Source organism: Chrysemys picta, chromosome 2, assembly GCF_011386835.1.
Source record: "Chrysemys picta bellii isolate R12L10 chromosome 2, ASM1138683v2, whole genome shotgun sequence".
NCBI classification, from domain to species: Eukaryota; Metazoa; Chordata; order Testudines; family Emydidae; genus Chrysemys; species Chrysemys picta.
In genome coordinates this window covers 60,505,791-60,525,232 of record NC_088792.1, presented here as the reverse complement: position 1 = coordinate 60,525,232, position 19,442 = coordinate 60,505,791, and the positions used below count along the sequence as shown (strand labels likewise).

The 19,442-nt window shown below is 41.1% G+C and overlaps 1 protein-coding gene across 1 annotated transcript in view; it reads right to left on the bottom strand.

Moving 5' to 3' along the window:
• The window catches only part of LOC101931388 (ATP-dependent translocase ABCB1-like), a 432,036-nt gene that overhangs the window by 233,763 nt on the left and 178,831 nt on the right, over positions 1-19,442 (bottom strand). The window lies entirely within an intron of this gene.

The following is a 19,442-nucleotide window of genomic DNA, read 5'->3' as shown; positions in this document are numbered from 1 at the left end:
AAAATCTATGCAAGGATTTTTTAGAGATGTGATTTTATAATCTTCACCAACTCACTAATGAAATATTTTGAAAGCAAATTTTAAACTAAGGTCCTGTAGACTAACATGTTCTGAGTAAATATTACAGTAATGCACAACTGGTTTTGTTAGTAAATTCAGAAACTGACAGTATATACCTGGGGGTTGGCAAATGCCTGTTAAATGGCTTCATTACCCCTTGAATGGCTCTTTAGCAGTTTCAATGTTGTGCTAATAGGTCTGGCAGGCTGGAGGCTTTTTCACTTTTAACTTACTAGATCCCCTCTGGAGTAAGAGTGACCAGGCTGCAGCAGCCAGCTGTGGGAGCCTGCAGGAAGGGTCAGAATAGGGATAGGAAAGCTGGAAGGGTGGATACTAAGATACAGTGGTGCCCCAAATTTTCAGGTGCCCTACACAGCTGCGTATTTGGTGTATGCCTAAGGACGGCGCTGTGTGGATGCTTTGATGGTAGGTCTGAAGTGGGGCCTGTTCTGTATCTAAAATCAATTGGGAACATGAGTCTCTCTCTACCTGCATTTTTCTATTTTTTCCAGTCGTGTTCATAAACAGGGCTAGTGTTCATTCTGCATGTTCTTTTAACATCCCAGAAGAACCCATTTTTTGATTAGTATAACACTGCAGTACTCAGTGATGCAGTAAGGTTTCCTTGAAGTCCTTGTGTTTAACATCAAGCAGACTGATTGTGCACCTCTGTGTCTTCAAAAGCCCCAAATGGTACATGCTGTCAGTATTTAAAGATTCTCTACATTATAAAACAAATAAGAAATACCTTTTTATAGACCCTATCCTGCAAATCTTCTACATAAGGAAGTACCATTGAGTACAATAGGAGTTGAATCCAAAGGGTTTGCAGAATCTGCATACATTTTAAAGATGGAGTTTACTTTGGTTTCCTTTTATGGTAAGAGGATAACTGATAAAACTCTCTCACATTCCTAAGTCAATCATAATGTCTCTTCTCATCACATACTCCATCCATAGGTGCTGACTCCATGGGTGCTCTGTGTCTGGAGCACCCAAAGGGAAAAATTGGTGGGTGCTCTGCACCCACTGGCAGCTCCCCGCCCCGCCCATCCACCCCAGCTCACCTCCGCCTTTGCCTCCGCCTCCTCCCCTGAGCGCGCCTTCCCCGCTTCTCCCCATAGCTCTCAGCGCTTGCCGCCGCAAAACAGTTGTTTCGTGGCATCAAGCGCTGAGAGGGAGGCGGGAGGAGGAGGAATATGGTGAGCTCAGGGAAGAGGCGGGGCCAGGACAGGGATTTGGGGAAGGGGTCCAATAGGGGTAGGGAGGGGGCAGAGTTAGGGCGGGAACTTTGGGGAAGGGGTTGGAATGGGGGTGGGGCAGGGACGGGCGGAGGAAGGGCAGGGGTGGAGTCGGGGCGGGGCTGGGGGCAAGGAGAGGGGCCGAGCACCCACCAGCGCTGGGAAAAGTTGGCGCCTATGGGGGAGGGGAAAGTTGAAGCATAGTCACAAAATGCTGACTGCTAAATTCAGATGACAGCACTTAAGCAATGAGTATATCAGCTGTATAGCTCCCTTTGCTCCAAGAATGTCCCTGTGATGTTACTGACATAAACTGGGACCGTATAGATCATTGTTGCAACCAAGGTCCTGTAGTGGCACCCAAATCTTGTATAAAGGGGGTCAAATGGGGTGTCTAGGACAAGGTTATGGTTTACTGGTTATGATTATGATGTCTATATGTGTGTATCAGTGTTGTAGTCGAAGTTATGAATATTGGCTCTAGACTGTCTGTATGGCAAACTTATGCTATGCTTCTGGGTGACATCCCAGACAAGCTGAGATTAGCTCTGCCTAGCCTGCTTGATGGCCCATTAAGGATCATCAGCTATACAATGGACCCATGGAGAGAAGGCAGATACGCCTTGTAACTCAGCAAAGTATGCAGGGACTGGCCCATGTGACTCCAGGCTCCATTTTGCTGTAATTTTCCACAGTAAGAACAAAGAGGTGTTCTTACACCTGGAAAAGACTATATAAGGCTGATGCCTCATCTCCATCTTGTCTTCAATCCTGCTTCTTACCTCTGGAGGAACTTTGCTACAAACTGAAGCTCTGAACAAAGGACTGAGGACCCATCCCGGCTGGGGATGTATTCCAGAGACTTGATTGAACCTGCAGTTTATTCCATCGCTGCTGCAAGCCTGAACCAAGAACTTTGCCATTACTGTATGTAATTGATTCCATTTAACCAATTCTAACTCTCATCTCTATCTTTTTCCTTTTATGAATAAACCTTTAGATTTTAGATTCTAAAGAATTGGCAGCAGCGTGATTTGTGGGTAAGATCTGATTTGTATATTGACCTGGGTCTGGGGCTTGGTCCTTTGGGATCAGGAGAACCTTTTTCTTTTACTGGGGTATTGGTTTTCATAACCATTTGTCCCCATAACGAGTGGCACTGGTGGTAATACTGGGAAACTGGAGTGTCTAAGGAGATTGCTTGTGAGACTTGCGGTTAGCCAGTGGGATGAGACCGAAGTCTTAGTCTGGCTGGTTTGGTTTGCCTTAGAGGTGGAAAAACCCCAGCCTTGGGCTGTAACTGCTCTGTTTGAGCAATTTGTCCTGAGTTGGTGCTCTCAGTTGGGTTCCGCCAGAACCGCATTGTCACAGTCCCCTACCAATAATAATGGACCTAATATGGGCAATACCTTGTTGAGAATTGGCGTTTAATTAATCCATGCTGTGGGAATCTAAAATTGATTGCAAGGGGTAGAAGGCCAATAGTTAATTATTTTCACATTCCTGAGTCACCCAAAATTGAAAAGGAAATATTATTATACATTATTACATATTAGAAGCAAGAGGAAGACCAAGGACTGGATAGGCCCATTACTCAATGAGGAGGGGAAAACAGTAACAAAAAATGTGGAAATGGCAGGAGTGCTAAATGACTCTTTTTGTTTCAGTTTTCACTAAAAAGGTTAGTAACGATGGGACATCTAACATAGTGAATGTCAGTGAAAATGAGGTAGGATCAGAGGCTAAAATAGGGAGAGAACAAGTTAAAAATTACTGAGACAAGACAGATGTCTTCAAGTCACAAGGCCCCGATGAAATGCACCCTAGAATACTCAAGGAGCTGACTGAGGAGATATCAGAGATATTCGCGATTATCTTTCAAAAGTTATGGAAGACGGGAGAGATTCTAGAGGATGGGAAAAGGGCAAATATTGTGCAATCTATAAAAAAAGAAATAAAGACAGCCCAGGGAATTACAGACCAGTCCACTTCAGTACCTAGAAAGATGACAGAGCAAATAATTAAGCAATCAATTTGCAAACACCTAGAAAATAAAGGGTGATATGTACCAATCAGCAAGGAAATTGTGTCAAACCAACTAAATAGATTTCTTTGACAGGGTAACGAGTCTTGTGTCTAGGGGGTAAGAGGTAGATGTGGTATATCTTGACTTGAGTGTTTGATACTGTCTTGCATGACCTAGATGGAGCTACTATAAGGTGGGTGCATAACTGGTTGCAAAATCGTTCCCAGAGAGTAGTTATCAGTGGTTCACAGTGAAGCTGGAAAGGCATAACGAGTGGGGTCCTGCAGTGATCAGTTCTGAGTCCGGTTCTGATCAATAGCTTCATCAGTGATTTAGATAATGGCATAGAGAGTACACTTATAAATTTTGTGGATGATACCAAGCTGGGAGGGGTTGCAAGTGTTTTGGAGGAGAGGATTATAATTCAAAATGATCTGGACAAACTGGAGAAATGGTCTGAAATAAATAGGATGAAATTCAATAAGGACAAATGCAAAGTACTCCACTTAGGAAGGAACAATTAGTTGCACACATACAAAATCGGAAATGACTGGCTCGGAAGGAGTACTGTGGAAAGAGATATGAGGGTCATAGTGAATTGCAAGCTAAATAGGAGCCAACAGTGTAACACTGATGCAAAAAAAGCAAACATAATTCTGGGTTGTACTAGTAGGAGTGTTGTAAGCAAGACACGAGAAGTAACTCTTCCGCTCTACTCCATGCTGATTAGGAACTGGATTATTGTATCCAGGAAAGTATTCTTTTCAGGAAAGATGTGGACAAATTGGAGAAAGTCCAGAGAAGAGCAACAAAAATGATTAAAGGTCTAGAAAATATTACCTATGAGGGAAGATTGAAAAAACTGGGTTTGTTTAATCTGGAGAAGAAAAGAATGGGTGGGGGGAGGGACATAACAGTTTTCAAGTTCATAAAAGGTTATTACAAGAAGGGAGGAAAATTGTTCTCCTTAACCTCAGGATAGGACAAGAAGAAATGGGCTTAAATTGCACAAGGGCAATTTAGGTTGGACATTAGGAAAAACTTCCTGTCGGATGGTTAAGCACTAGAATAAATTGCCTAGGGAGGTTGTGGAGTCTCCCTCAGTGGAGATTTTTAAGAGCAGGTTAGACATACTCCTGTCAGGGATGGTCTAGATAATACTTAGTCCTGTCATGAGTGCAGGGGACTGGACTAAATGAGCTCTGGAGGTCCCTTCCATTCCTATGATTCTATGATTATTATGTACTGGGGAATTGAGGTGTGTGTGGTGGCACTATGTTAGGGATGAAATTTATTGATAAGATATTGGATTGGATTGTAACTGCAGTGGATGAAGTGGAGTTCTTGAATTCAAGTCAGAAAACTTGTCGATTTTCTTTTTAGGCATGAAATATATACTTTTTTTAAAAATATTGACTCTTGGATGCCTGTGAAGAGAAAAATGTGTTGTCTGAAAAGGAACTGATGAAGTCTCTGTGCTTATCCAAAGTAATTTTTAAAATGAAGGAAACTAAGTGTATCAATCCTTGATCTTTCTGGTCTTGTTTAACTTAGCCAGCAGCACTTACTGTCTAGAAATCTCATCACTTCGGAGGTGTTTTGATAGTCAAGTGGTTAGACAGCTCTGCTAGGGTAGACCCTGGAAACTACAAGAAACACAGACACAAGACACTTAGACATTTTGGGAAAGGAACTTAATGTCACTTGGAAAAGTCTCACTGAAATATCACATCAATGGGAAAAAATTCCAAGTGCTGTACTTCCAAAGCAGATGGAAACTTTGGCAGATAGATTGGAGTGACAATAGGAAACAGCAAATTAAAAGAGTGGGAGACAAAGGTTCAGTGGAGGTATCCTGGATCCACCATTTCTGGGCATCAGTGCTTCAGGGAGAGGAGTAGAGAGAGACTTTGATAAAGCAGATTTAAAAATAATAAACCTTGTCCTTATAGCAACTAGATACTAAAGAAAGATATGAGGGTTCTTGTGTAAAATTTCATATTATTTTGTTCTAGGTCATTTTGTGAGACAGTAACTTAATTTTTTTCCACAAAAGAGATATTTTCACAGGGAAATCTGAGAGGTTAGAAATGTTCCAATTTCCATGCCAACTGATTTTACAGTCTGAAATAAATTTTGAATGTCCAGAAATGTTCATGTTTTGCTTAGAAAATAGATTCTGGTTTTGATTAGGTGGAAAAGCCAGAATTCCGGTGATTTTGGAGGGTTTTTGTTTAAGAAATCCGACCATTTTCCAAAATTTGAAATAAAAAATCTTGGTTTCCCCACCCCTTAAGGTTTCCACATTCCTCCACTGGAAATTGCCCAGATCAATTTCTCAGGCTAAATTTCTAAAATGCCTAGCACATGGTGTTGGCCCTTATCATGAAATTATAGAAATTGTTTGGATGAAATTACATCAGTTAGTAAAAATGTTAGGATGCTGCCAGTGGGGAAGAGAAATATCCTGATTTGTAAACTAAGTAATAACAAGAAGTTCAAGATGGTGTAAGGAAGGCTCATGTTATATTTTCTATTAGTATATGTCCACACACAAAAGATCTAATAGAATGTATAGATTCTGCAACTTTGTTACTTTACTCAGCAATGAGGATCAACCTCTACCTTATTCACCAGGTGTTAATTATCTTGTGCTCCTGGTTTGCTATATCACCTTCTGCATTATTATAAAACTGTCCTCTTATCCATATGGCCAAACCTCTATGCTGTGGATGTTTATTCTGAGTACAGAGGCCAGCCACTTCCCCATGCAATCTCTGTTCTCCTGCGTTACCTCCAGGTATAGGTTCATCGAATCATAGAATATCCGGGTTGGAAGGGACCTGAGGAGATCATCTAGTCCAACCCCCTGCTCAAAGCAGGACCAATCCCCAGGCAGATTTTTGCCCTAGATCCCTAAAGGGCCCCCTCAAGGATTGAGCCCACAATCCTGGGTTTAGCAGGCCAATGTTCAAACCACTGAGCTATCCCCCTTCCCATTGAACTTTGGAAGATATGAGCATACACAGAAACCATCTTTGGCATCCATCACTAGACACACAATGGAACTGAGCTCTTGCAAGCTAAGAAAGGTGGGTCCTTCAACCCACCCATTCCCAGTGGATGGGTTTTTTATCTGCTGAAAATATTTAACAGGAACCTATAAATATTCAAGGCAACATTTGAGAGAAATTCAGATAGTGCTTTTGATTTCTGGAAGTGGTTGGTAAGATAAGGTAGTTTTGATAAAGCCGAGGACAGTATATCTGACACACCAAAAGGACACTGAAAAACTGTGCTGCATGTCATATAAAGTCAATGTTAGGGAGACATTTAAAAAAATAAGCTGAGTGAAGATGAGGAAGGGACTACTGCTTTGTTGTGTAATGCTCACAAAATCCAAAAGCTAAGAACAATAAGGAAGTTTCTCTTATCTTAGCATCTCCAATCGTCTCCATCTCAGTCTAATAGGTCATTGAACTACTGGAGTCTATACTTGGCATTTGATGGGGTGGAAAGCATGATGTGTCGCCTCCTTTCAATTCAGTTCCACTGTGCCTGTGTTATGAACAGTTTCAACATCTGAATTTTAATGGTAACTTTTTTTGGGAAGTGTAACACTGACCAGAGACCTTGTGAGATTTAATACCAAAGCTTATATTATACAGTGGTCAAACTGTGCATCTTTATCATCCCAAATATGCATTCCCTGCATACCTCAAATTGCCATTGACTTTAATAGGAACATGTACAGGGCAGGACCTTATAATGGGAGGAGCCTCACACCCCAATCTCTCACTGTCTATTCCAGGCATAATATATCAAATGCTTACTGATATGAATGGTAGGAAGGACAGATAGCATTGTGACTGCAGGACTGATAAACAGGAGATCTACGTTCAATTTCATTTTCCACCACTGACTTTCTTGGCAAGCCATTAATCTCTGTGCTTCAGTTTCCCCATCCAAAAAGTATTGCTACCTCACTGGAGAGCCGAGGCTAAATTAACCCCATTAAATGAGCCATGTATAGACTCCTGTAGTCCAATGACCTACTAGAAAAATTTTAATTGGTTCCTGTTATTATTTACTATTTCTATATGGTAAAGACTATGGACCTCCGAGAGGGATGAGGGCTCCATTGTACTAACAAATAACACAGAGGCCCTGCCCCAGAGAGCGCAGTCTGACAATATACACCAGATGACTAAATAGATAAACAGGGAAGTACAAGGTAGCCGTAGAGGCAAGTTATTTTACATTATTAATCACAATAGTCTATCTAGTCTAAGATACTTACAGGACCCACATTACCACAGTACCTGATTGCTTCACAAACTTTAATGTATTTATCTTCACAACACCTTTGAGATGGAATCTGGGGGTGCTATGCTGACCAGAGAGAGGTTGTCACCATGGGTCTACAACCCTGGGTACCTTACAATGCTTTGCTACTTAGATCCCATCTTGGGATGCTCACAACCAGCCTACAAGCATGCAGGTCTGTGCGCTAGGCAATCCTAACTCTGCAGTTCTGACCCCAGCACCCTGTCTACTACACCACAGCCCCATTCAGACTCCAAGCAGCCTTGGTTACAACCAGAAAGATGACCGCAACACACTCCTGGTCCTGAATTTTCCCCAAACAGTGTGTTCTCTATTATCCAGACCTCTCCTGGAGAGTTCAGAGAAATAAAAAGGTCCATTTGTTCCTCTAAAGACCCAAAAGCATATCACAGCCTATTAACTTTAAAGGGAAGGGTGTACTTACTCCAGTTAACACACCATGGAGTTGGTTTATAATAAAAATAGAACAAATTTTATTAACAATAGGACATAGGTTAAGTGATGCCAACTAAAAGGAATCAAGTTAGAAATGGTTACCAGCAAATCAAAGTGAAAACATGCTTTTAAAAGTCTAAACCTTAATCTAGCAAGTTACAGGCTTTGTTCAAGACGGTTTCTCATTCTTCTTCCCAGCCATGGCTGACATTCCTTCAGTCAGGACCTTCCACAAAAGTACAAGGTGCTGGCTTTCCTTGTCTTCTTAGGCTGAAAGATCTTTACCAAATCAGGTTTCACATCTTTATTCAGTTCCAAAGACTTCACCCCCTCCCCACCCTTGGTTGAAGGACCCATCTTTCTTAGCTTGCAAGAGCTTGGTTCCCTTGTGTGTCTAGTGATGGATGCCAAAGAACCCTTCTGTCTATGCTCATATCTTCCAAAGTTCAATGAATTTTATTTCAAGAGGCAGGATGACCTCATGTTGTTCTTTGCTTCCTATGGGCTTCCCAGCCCCCTGTATGTAACTGGAGTTTCCATTGTTTTGATTCCATCATGCTTAATTTACACAGGAGACAGGTAAATAGTTGCCTCCTCTCCTGTATGGGAGGGAACCTGTTTCTCCCTGTTTGCCTGCAGAATTTAAAACATAACATCATTAAGTATCCATATGTCCTCAGATAGTGGTAATACACACATTTCGTAATGATATTATCACTAGTGTGTCATTAGCTTTCAGAAAAGACCTTGGTCTATACACACTTATAACACAGTAATATTTTTTACAATCCATTGATTCAATTGCTTATTACTTGAGGTTCAACCGCCTATGTTTATACACACGCAAACCTTTAAAATAGATTCTTCTGAAGGTTACCCCTCAAAGTGAAGTTTGTTCAAGTTGTGAGGAAGGCAACATGGAAGTACATGCTCTTTCTTCCCTCAATTGTGTTTGCTGAAATACAAATTGTTCTGTTTCCTGCCATCTCCTCCCTCTGCTGTCTTGTTGTAAACTCCCCTGACACACTTTAATAATAATTCCAGCATATATTCATAACTCTTAATACACATTGCATACATACATCACATAAGAATGTTAATGATCAGGATTAATTAGTTTTCAAATGATATCTCACAAGACATACTTTGTTCAAAGGTTATTACATCAGTGTGTAAATACTGCAGTGCTTAGCGTCACAACCTCTGTGAGGTAGGGAAGTGTTATTATCTGCATTTTATAAGTGAGGACCTGCAACACGGAGGCCAAGTGCCTTACCCAAGATCACACAGGAAGCCTGTAACAGAGCAGGGACTTGAACCCAGGTCTTCTAAGTTCCAGGTAGAGTTCCTAGTCACTAAACCATCCATAGTCTCTAGTAGTCACAGCCGATCATAGGCGCTGATTCCGTGGGTGCTGGAGCACCCATGGGGAAAAATTGGTGGTTGCTCTGCACCCACCGGCAGCTCCCAGGCCTGTCCCCCACACACCAGCTCACCTCCACCTCGTCTCCGCCTCCTCCCTGAGCGCGCCACCGCGTCCTGCTTCTCCCCCCTCCCTCCCAGCACTTGCGCCACGAAACAGCTGTTTTGCGCGGCAAGCTTTGGGAGGGAGGGGGGAGGAGGAGGAACACAGCACACTCAGGGAAGAGGCGGGGCCAGGGTGGGTATTTGGGGAGGGGTCCATTAGGGTTAGGGAGGGGGCGGAGTCAGGGCGGGGCTGGGGGCGCAAGCACCCACCGGCGCCAAGGAAAGTTGCCGCCTGTGCAGCTGATCACCAACTGCTGCTTCCAGTTGTCACCTGAGATTTGAAACAGAGTAACAGGTCTACTGATATCTACAAATCCCTGGAGCTATTGGTCCTCAATTGGAAATCAATGGAGACGAGTTGAAAGAGTCTTCTGGGGTATAGCATTATTTTTACTGAGGTGTAGAAATATACCTCTCTATAAGTGTACAATTTTAACCCTCTCTTCATTGCATTGGTTTGGAAATAATTAGTCTTTCAAATTAAAATAAATTCTGGTTGACTTCTGAGTTCCTGAAAGCCATACAGAGATCTTCCAATGGGCAAATGTGGACACAGCGAACACAAACAGACCATTTCTCTCTTTACCATTTAATCTCTCTAACAAATTATTTTTTGAAGGCAGACCAATATTACTTTAAAGATTCAGAGGCAAGGTCCAGTAGATGTAAATTCAAGCCTAGAGGCTACACAGATACAGTAGCAAATGACATACTTAAGGTTTCATATAGAGTTCCATTTTAACTTCCTGTTTACACTTTCCCATTGTGGGATTTGTGTCATATAGAATCATAAAACGTAGGGCTGGAAAGGACCTTGAGAGGCCATCTAGGCTGATCTCTTGTGAAAAGACAGGACCAAGTATACCTAGACCAGAGGTCTCAAACTCAAATGACCATGAGGGCCACATGAGGACTAGTGCATTGAACCGAGGGCCGCATCGCTGACACACGCCCCCCCTGCCTCTGGCCCCACCCTCACTCCACCCCTTCCATTAGGCCCTGTCCCTGCCCCACCTCTTCCCACCCCTTCCCTGCCCCATTCCAACCCTTTCCCTGAAGTCCGCAACCCAACGCTGCGCCCGGGAGGTGCAGAAAGGGTGCAGAGTGCAGCGGGGTCTCAGGGCAGAGTGTTGGTGGGTGGGGTGCAAGAGGGTGAGGGGTGAGGCAGGTGGCTCAGGACAGGGAGTGCAGGAGGGGTGCGGGATACAGCAGGGGGCTCAGGGCAGGGGGTTGGGGTGTGGGATGTGGTAGGGGGCTCAGGGCAGGGGGTTGGGGTGCAGGAGGGGTGTGGGATGTGGCAGGGGGCTCAGGGCAGGGGTTGGGGTGCAGGAGGGGTGTGGATGTGGCAGGGGGCTCAGGGCAGGGAGTTGGGGTGCAGGAGGGGTGCAGGGTGCAAGCTCCAGCCCGGCGCTGCTTACCTAGAGCGGCTCCGGGGTGGCAGCAGCGCACACCAGGGCCAGGGCAGGCTCCCTGCCTGCCTGCCTGTCCTGGCCCCCGGCCCCACGCCGCTCCATTCCAGGAAGCAGCTGGAAACATATCCCTGCAGCCCTGGGGGAGGGAGGAGGCTCAGGGTTCCGTGCGTGCACTGCTCTTGCTCTAGGTACCACCCACAAAGCTCCCATTGGCTGCGATTCCCTGTTCCCGGCCCATGGGAGCTGCGGGGGGCGGTGCCTGGAAGGAGGCATTGCAGGAGCCCTCTGCCTCCTTCCTCCTCCCGCCTCAGCCCGAAGGGGCGTGCTGCCAGCTGCTTCAGAGAGCTGCGCGGCACTCGCAGCGCCATAGGTGGCAATCCCATGGGTAGGCACAGGGGCGGGGGGGGTGGGGGAACTTGGCAGGCCACATGCAAGAGCCCTGCGGGCCGCGTGTTTGAGACCCCTGATCTAGACCATCCCTGACAGGTGTTAGTCTAATCTGCTCTTAAAAACCTCCAATGGCAGGGATTCGACAACCTCCCTTGGTAACCTATTCCAATACTTAACTATCCTTATAGTTAGAAAGTTTGTCCTAATATCTAACCTAAATCTCCCTTGCTGCAGATTAAGCCCGTTACTTCTTGTCCTACCTTCAGTGGACATGAAGAACAACTGATCACCATCCTCTTTATAACAGTCTTTAATATATCTGAAAACTGTTACCAGGTCCCACCTCAGTCGTCTTTTCTCAAGAGTAAATAAACCTAATTTTTTTAACATTTTCTCAGGGTCAGGTCTCCTAAACCTTTTATTATTTTTGTTGCCCTCCTCTGGCGAGCAAACTCTCTCCGATTTGTGCACATATTTCGTACAGTGTAGCACTCAAGCCTGGACACTATACTCCAGCTGAGGTCTCACCAAAGCCACGTAGAGCGGAAGTATGTCTTACATATGACACTCTTGTTAATACACCTTAGAATGGGGTTAGCCTTTTTCCTAACTGCAAGGCATTGTTGACTCGTATTCAATTTGTGATCCACTATAACTCTCAGATCCTTTTCCGTAGTATGGCTGTCTTTACATTGTGGAGTTGTGTATTTGATTTTTCCTTCGTAAGTGACTTTCCACTTGTCTATTGAATTTCATCTTGTTGATTTCAGACCTGTTCTCCAATTTGTCAAGGTCATTTTGAATTCTTATCTTGTCCTTCAAAGTGCTTGCAACCCTTCTTAGCTTGGTGTTATTCACAAGTGTTATAAGCATACTCTCCATTCCATTATCCATGTAGTTATCTAAAATGTTGAATTGTACTGACCCCAGTACAGATAAATCCTCTCATGTGTTAGATAAATCCTCTCAGTCTGACTGTGAACCATTGATAATTACTTGTTGAGTTTGGTTTTTCAACCAATTCTGCACCTGCCTTATAGTAGTGTCATATAGCCCACATTTCCCTAGTTTGCTTATGAGACTGTCATATGGGACAGTGTCAAAAGCCTTACTATAATCAAGATAAATTATATTTATTGCTTCATCTCTATTCAGTAGGCCAGTAATCTTGTCAAAAAAGAAAATTAGGTTGGCCTGATATCATTGTTCTCTTAGCAAATCCATGCAGACTATTACTTATCACCCTATTATCTTCCAGGTGCTTACAAAGTGATTGTTAAATACTCTGTTCCAGTATTTTTCTAGCTATCAAAGTTAGGGTCACTGATCTGTAATTCTCTAGGTCCTCTTTGTTCCCATTTTAGAGATAGGCACTAGGTTTGCCCTCTCCAGCCCTCTGGGAACTCACCCATCGTCCATTAAAACATCTGTTGTTTGTTGACTCCCACAATAAATGGTCATAGCAGGATAAGTTAAGCTTTACCCATGAAACTAAAGGCCTGTCTACACTCCAATCTTAAGCATATCTATGTTACGTTGACTTACAGCCACTGCAGTAATTACTGTGTTGGCTGATGTCCACACTACCTTCCTTCTGTCAAAGGTGCGTGTCCTCACCAGGAGTGCTTCCACCAACTGAAGAGGGGCATTGTGGGGGGCTGAGCGCCAGGGCTTCTCACCTCTGCCAGGGAGATCCACACCCAGAGTCTGGTTACCATGCTCCCAGCTGGGAACAAGCAGCCAGGACCTCATGGGGCAGCAAGGCTCTAGTGGGGATCCTGGGCGGCAGCCCAAGCTGGGACCCTGGGTGGCAGCCTGACTTGGAGCAGAGACCAGCCACCCAGCTGGGGAGCCAGGAGCTGACTTTCTTGTCAATTTCATGGCTCCAGAGGAACTGACAGCCAACAGTTGACATAAGGAGCAGTGTCTACACAGACACTGCCTTGCCCTAACTACAACAACATAAACCCTATGCCTCTCCTGGAGGTGGAGTTATTATGTTGATGTAGTAGGGAACTTACATCAGCGGGAGCAAGGCTGTAGTGTAGACACTAACCAAGTTAGGTCGACATAAGTGGCTATATAGACAAAGCCTAAAGGACTGATCTTTCAGCATTGGAGTTTGAACATAGATTTCAATGGGAGCTGAGTCAGACCGCTTATAGTTAAATTCCTTGTTCTTAAAATTAAGTTTATAACAAACCAACAAAACAATAAAATTAACAAATGTTTAACAGGTTTGGGAATTTTTAATAATCTCTTTGAATGCGTGGGAGCATTGACTGAATAAACCAAGTGACTTCTCCAAATGTCAATTCACCTTGCAAATTGTAGAGTGCAAATAGACAGTCACCACACTTTTAGAGCTGCTACTCTCTGCTGTACACCAGTGTCAGATTTTTTTAAAACATGTTTTGACATATAAAGAAAAATATCCAGAAGCAAATAATAGGTTTTTAAAATATATTTTTAAAAACCTTCATCTTACCTTAGCATCGGCAAGGTGGATCCATTCTTTTGCAGCCTTGGAAGTACGGGTAGCTGTGATGTCTTTGAATGTTGAATTCTGGGGCACTGCAGTAGAAATGGACCTGGATATGTAACAATAAAAGACATAAGTATTTTGGTTCCAATTGTGCCTCCCTTATTGGGTGTAAGGTAGAATCCAAAATAACTAAGAATAATACAGTCCTGAGCCATTTTTCAATGAGATTTTGTGAATGCTCCTCTTATTCTTTCTGTTTTGGACTTTCAACATACTGTATTATTTTGGGGCTGATTATTTTGGGGCTGATCACAGACCCGTGCTCTCATTTCCCGTCGACCCGCAGATTCCCCACGCCAGGTGACATCCCAGGCATTTGTCCTCCAAAGAGAATAATACAGCCAGTAAGTACCCATAAGGATTACCAAGATAGTGAACTTATTTTTACATTTCCTTTGGGTTTCTTAGGTATGTTTGAAGTTAAATTTACCACTCCTGTATTTGAACAGTATGAGAGCCTCTGATGAAAGGTGTTCTGTAAATGCCAAGTACTATTATTTTTAGCCTCTTATTCTGCCATTCCCCTACCTAGATTAAATATTAGACATTGACTGAAAGTCAATGCCCATATACATCTTCACAGAAAATAGAAATCCATTCCATTCTTGCCACTTTTGGCAAGGCAGCAATTTGATTCAGTGACATGATTGTGACATTCATGATGCGCATAAGGACATCTTAAACACGCTTGGATTTTATACTGGGATCCCCCTGGATGAAAGGGACTTGAAGCTAGTGTAACCAGATAACAAGTGTGAAAAATTGGAACACTTTTTTCTCTGGGGTGGGGATATACGTGCTGTGACGCACAGCTAGAAAGGGTTAAATATCCTGCAAAATAAATACCCTCAAAAGACATGTGGGGAGATAATGTTTGTGGTTTTGTATGTTTACATATGTATGAGCAGGGTTGACAATGTAATCAACAGTCCCTGTCTATGCTGTATTCTGATAATTCAGAGGTCAAAAGAACATCCTATCATTTAAATGAGTTGTAAACATGGGATATCTTGGTATTCATCTCTCTTTGAAATGTACTGTGAATGGAGGAGGAAAAAGCAAATGGCCTTATGTTAATTCGTATAGCTAAGTACCAGTGATGGACCTCCTTCAAAGTCATCCTAATTACCTTTTGTTCCCTGAGGAACTCCAACTTGTCAAAAGACATGAAATTGTATAAAAGATCTTTGGGTCTTGATTCTGTCATTTCAGATCTACTTGGATTTCATCAGGAGAATTTTGAGTCGCAAGACCAAGATCCTAGTTATGCTGGTACGCCCTGAACATGATATTTGGACATCGGACTATAACCTATGAACTATTTCTTAAAGAACTCTTTGCAACTACAAAGCTCACCATCTCTGCTATGAATCTGCACCTCAATGAATTGAATTCATGCCTGTATGTATATTGATCTTTTAACCATACTCTCTCTGTAGTTTTTTAATAAATTTTAGTTTAGTTAATAAGAATTGGCTGTGTTGGGGCCTTGAGGTGCTACCTCCAGACTATAACGCCCTCAAGAAAGCACACAAGTGTGTTCAGTCCGGACTAAGGGGTTGTGATGATGCCCTCAGGTTAAAAAAAAAAAAAGGGAGAGAAAAAAACCCTATGCACCGTAGTAAAAATTTCCTATAAATTAAAAAAAGCCAACCCCCGCAACAAACAAACAAATAGCTTCCCCCCAAAAAAACAAACAAACAAACAAAAAAACAAACAAACAAACAAAAAACCCAAAAAACCATAGCTAGCAAGCTTAGTCCAAAAATAAAATGCTGGCCCTATTCAAAGACGCTGCTCACAGCTAAAAATTGGCTAACAAAAAAAAAGGGGGGGACTTAAATATGCCCAAGCAGCTGTAAAATCTGCAAAACACTGCCAAGCATTAATAAAATGTGTTAGGTTTCTTTTCTCACAAATAAAAAAAGCGCTACCCAAAAACCCTAGCGGCCCTGCCACTCCTTGAAACCAAAAAATTGGATCTATGTAAAGGTCCACCAACAAAAAACTGCTTTGGCTCCATGCTAAAAAGGCCCTTACCAAATCCTGCTAACTACCAACACCACTGTAAATTGCCAAAAACTAACTGCCTGGACCCATGTTTCTCACTGCAAAAAAAAACCCTCCGCCTCAAAATAATTCCACTCCTGCTATTAATCAGCCTGTCTCTGCTCCTAGTATTTCTTTTCCTCCTAAAAAGCAAAAGAGAAAAACAAGGTAATGTGCTAGTAACCTCTCCCTTGTCCACTGACAAAGCTAACCTGAATTCAGTATTTGCTACAAAAACCAAAGCACTACAGGGTAATGTGCTGGTGACCTCTCCCCTTTATAATGCTAAGCCACAACTGCTTTAAAAAAAAAAAAAAAAACCTCACTCCGCTAAAATTGCCAAAGTCCAAAAATTCCTAACTACAAAAAATATTATTAACTAACCCTAATAAAAAAAAACCAAAAAATTATACACTGGCAAAAAAAAAACCTTGTAAAACCCTTGCTTAGGAATGTGATATTAATTACATTTTGGGGTTTATTCTACAGGCTGCGGCCTGTGTTTTTAAATAAGTACCTTCAGCATGTATTGCCCTCCCTAATTAAATTTTAAACAACAAATACCAAAGGCACCTTGTTGCCACTACTCCTGCCATCTCCTCCATTACACTATTACCCCTGTAATACATCCAAATACAAACAATGCCATATATCTAATAAAACCCAATGGCCAAAGCCTTCACACATTGATAATCTATTTAAATATTGTTTATAAAAATTATTTTTAAAGTTCAAAATATCCCATATAAGCAAACAATTAAATAGAAAAAAAACTAATCAAAACAAATAAAAATATACATCACTACAAATAAGCTTCAAAAATTTAAAATTAAAGTTTTATAATGCGGTTAATAGAATGGCCAAACAAAACGTCTATAGTATATAAAAAAAAGTCCTTATTGTTTTGGTTACCCAAATAATAAATAATCAAACTCATACTCAAAGAGTATGTTCTGCTACTAAAAATTTTACATGTACTAAAATAATCCCAGTAACTAATAATTTAACCTGTACCATATTACAAAATACCCCTTCCTATGCTATTAATGTTAATGCCTCTCAAAAGTACCTAAAAATATTTAAACAATAAATATAATATAATGCTATCCCCCCAAAAATATACTAAAATATCAAATAACAATAATTAATGTCACATTAAAAACTGTAAAATTTACCGTGCCCCTACACAGCTTTCAAATCACTTTCATGTATCTAAATTGCTCAAAGGGGCTGCTATTTGGCTAGCACAGCAAAAAGCCCAGGTCTCCTCTAAAAAAAAAAAAAAAGGCTTAGCTAACCACGTATAAACCACGTATGGTGCAAATAGTGCAGCAGCAATTTGAAATATTCTTAAGGGCCAACAACATAATAAAAAATTAAAGCAACTAAAGAAAGCCACTGGTCTTATTACTAAAGGACAGCTAACCCAAGTGCAAGCTACAGTTGGTAAATTACATGTTATTTCTGCCCTTAGTTTAATAACCCAAAAGCTGTTAACAAAAATAATATTAAAAATCACTAAGGCAAAAAAAATTGCAATAAAATCTAGCATGTTCAAAAATTCAAAATTTCCTAAATGACCAACTAATGGCCATTCAAAATAATCTCAAGCAGCAAGCGTGGCCCACTGCCCTTACTAGTACTTCAAAAATGCCATCTAATTTGTGGCCATAAAAACATACTTAAAAATTTTCAAAATAAATGTGCAAGTACTCGCAGTGCTCCTTCCAAGCATATGGGCTGATAGGAGAGGCGTAGGCTCCCACATACCAAATCCTGCCAAGCCCTTAAATAACCGCGAAAAATCACATTATTTTTTGGCCTGCAAACAAGTCCTAAAATCAAACTGTAGGTATCGAATTCTTTTAATTGAACTACTTTAATATCTAACCAACTACAAAATTTGTGCTTACTCTTACCAAAGGTTCAAAAAATTTCTAACTTGCAGGGTAAATCCATGTGCTTCAAAATATATATTAAATAAAAAAACATGCTTTTCATACAGCCTATAAAGTGTTTACTTTATGTACTAATTATAATGTACATTATATATGTATAATGTGCTATATAACTAAGGCAGTAAAACAACCCCAGCATATTATTACAATAAAAACACTAATGGGTGTATTGCTTTTATCTAGTCTACAAATATGTCGTTGTTGTAATAAATGTAATAACAAAAATGACTTTCATGTTCATACTAATCATGCATTATTGTTATATCCAGTTAAAACTTATAAGGCGAATTCTAATCCTCCTAAGCTAAAAACAAAAATACAAAGCTTAATGCAATTAAAATTTTAAAAATGTTAGTTATGCTAAAAAAAAAGCACAAAAGGGGGAGTGTAAAAGCAAAAAAAAAAAGAGGGGGGGGGGTTAAGTTGCCATTTAAGTATCAAAAACAAAGCAAATATTAAGTTAAGTCTTAGCCTAATATCGCAGAACCTATAAAAGCAAAGCTCACGTCAAAAGAAAATAAAAACAGCAAAATAATCAATGTAACCCAGCCTTAAAATAGCAATATTTAAAAACAAAAATACAAAATACAAAAATAAGCAAAACATAAAATTAGCAAACTACAAATGTTTTTAATTAATACATGCCACTAAAATATATAAATGCTTGTGTAATATTGCTTGTACTTTAAAAAAACTAAAACAAAAATGCTCTCTGTCAGCTATGTTCTTCCTTTACAATTGCATGTCCTAAATAAAGCTGTCTCTAATTTTATTGCTTCCAACCTAAAAATAAAGTTTGTTTCTTCCACAATAGTTAAAGACTGAAGCTGTATTTATAAGCTTATGTCCGTTCTAGTTACCAATGCATTTATTTCAGTCCACTACTATCAGTTATGTTCAACTTTTAAATAATTGTGGTCATCTTTTACTTATAAAGGAGGTTTAAAAAAATAATGCAATTTGCTTTAACTTTCCCTGGTCTTCTACCAAGTGATAAGTGGGGCCCTTATATCTCATCCGGTTACTGCAGGAATTATTTGCCAACTCTTCCCTTTCTCCTTCTCTCACTTTCCCTTTGCTTCCCTGTTCTTTATTTTTTAAAGTTGCTTATTAACATAACAGCTGGTCAAAAATTTTCAGGTAGAACATTTTCCCATCATAAAATGCCATTTCATCAAAATCTAAACTTTCTGTGGGACTGTGTCAACCTTGACAACATTTTATTTTGCAGGGAAAAGCATTTGGATAATGTTGAACAACATGTATTTACAATGCTTAGCACGATGTGGCTCCAGTCTTGGCTGGGGCGTCTACACACAAAAAAGAGCAGAACCTCTGTTTTACAAACTAATTGGGGACTGAGGAGTTCATAACATTGAAAAGTTCATAAAATTGAATATCTCGAACTGACAGTAGGTACAGTGCGAGTTGCAGCATGGTGCACTGCATCAC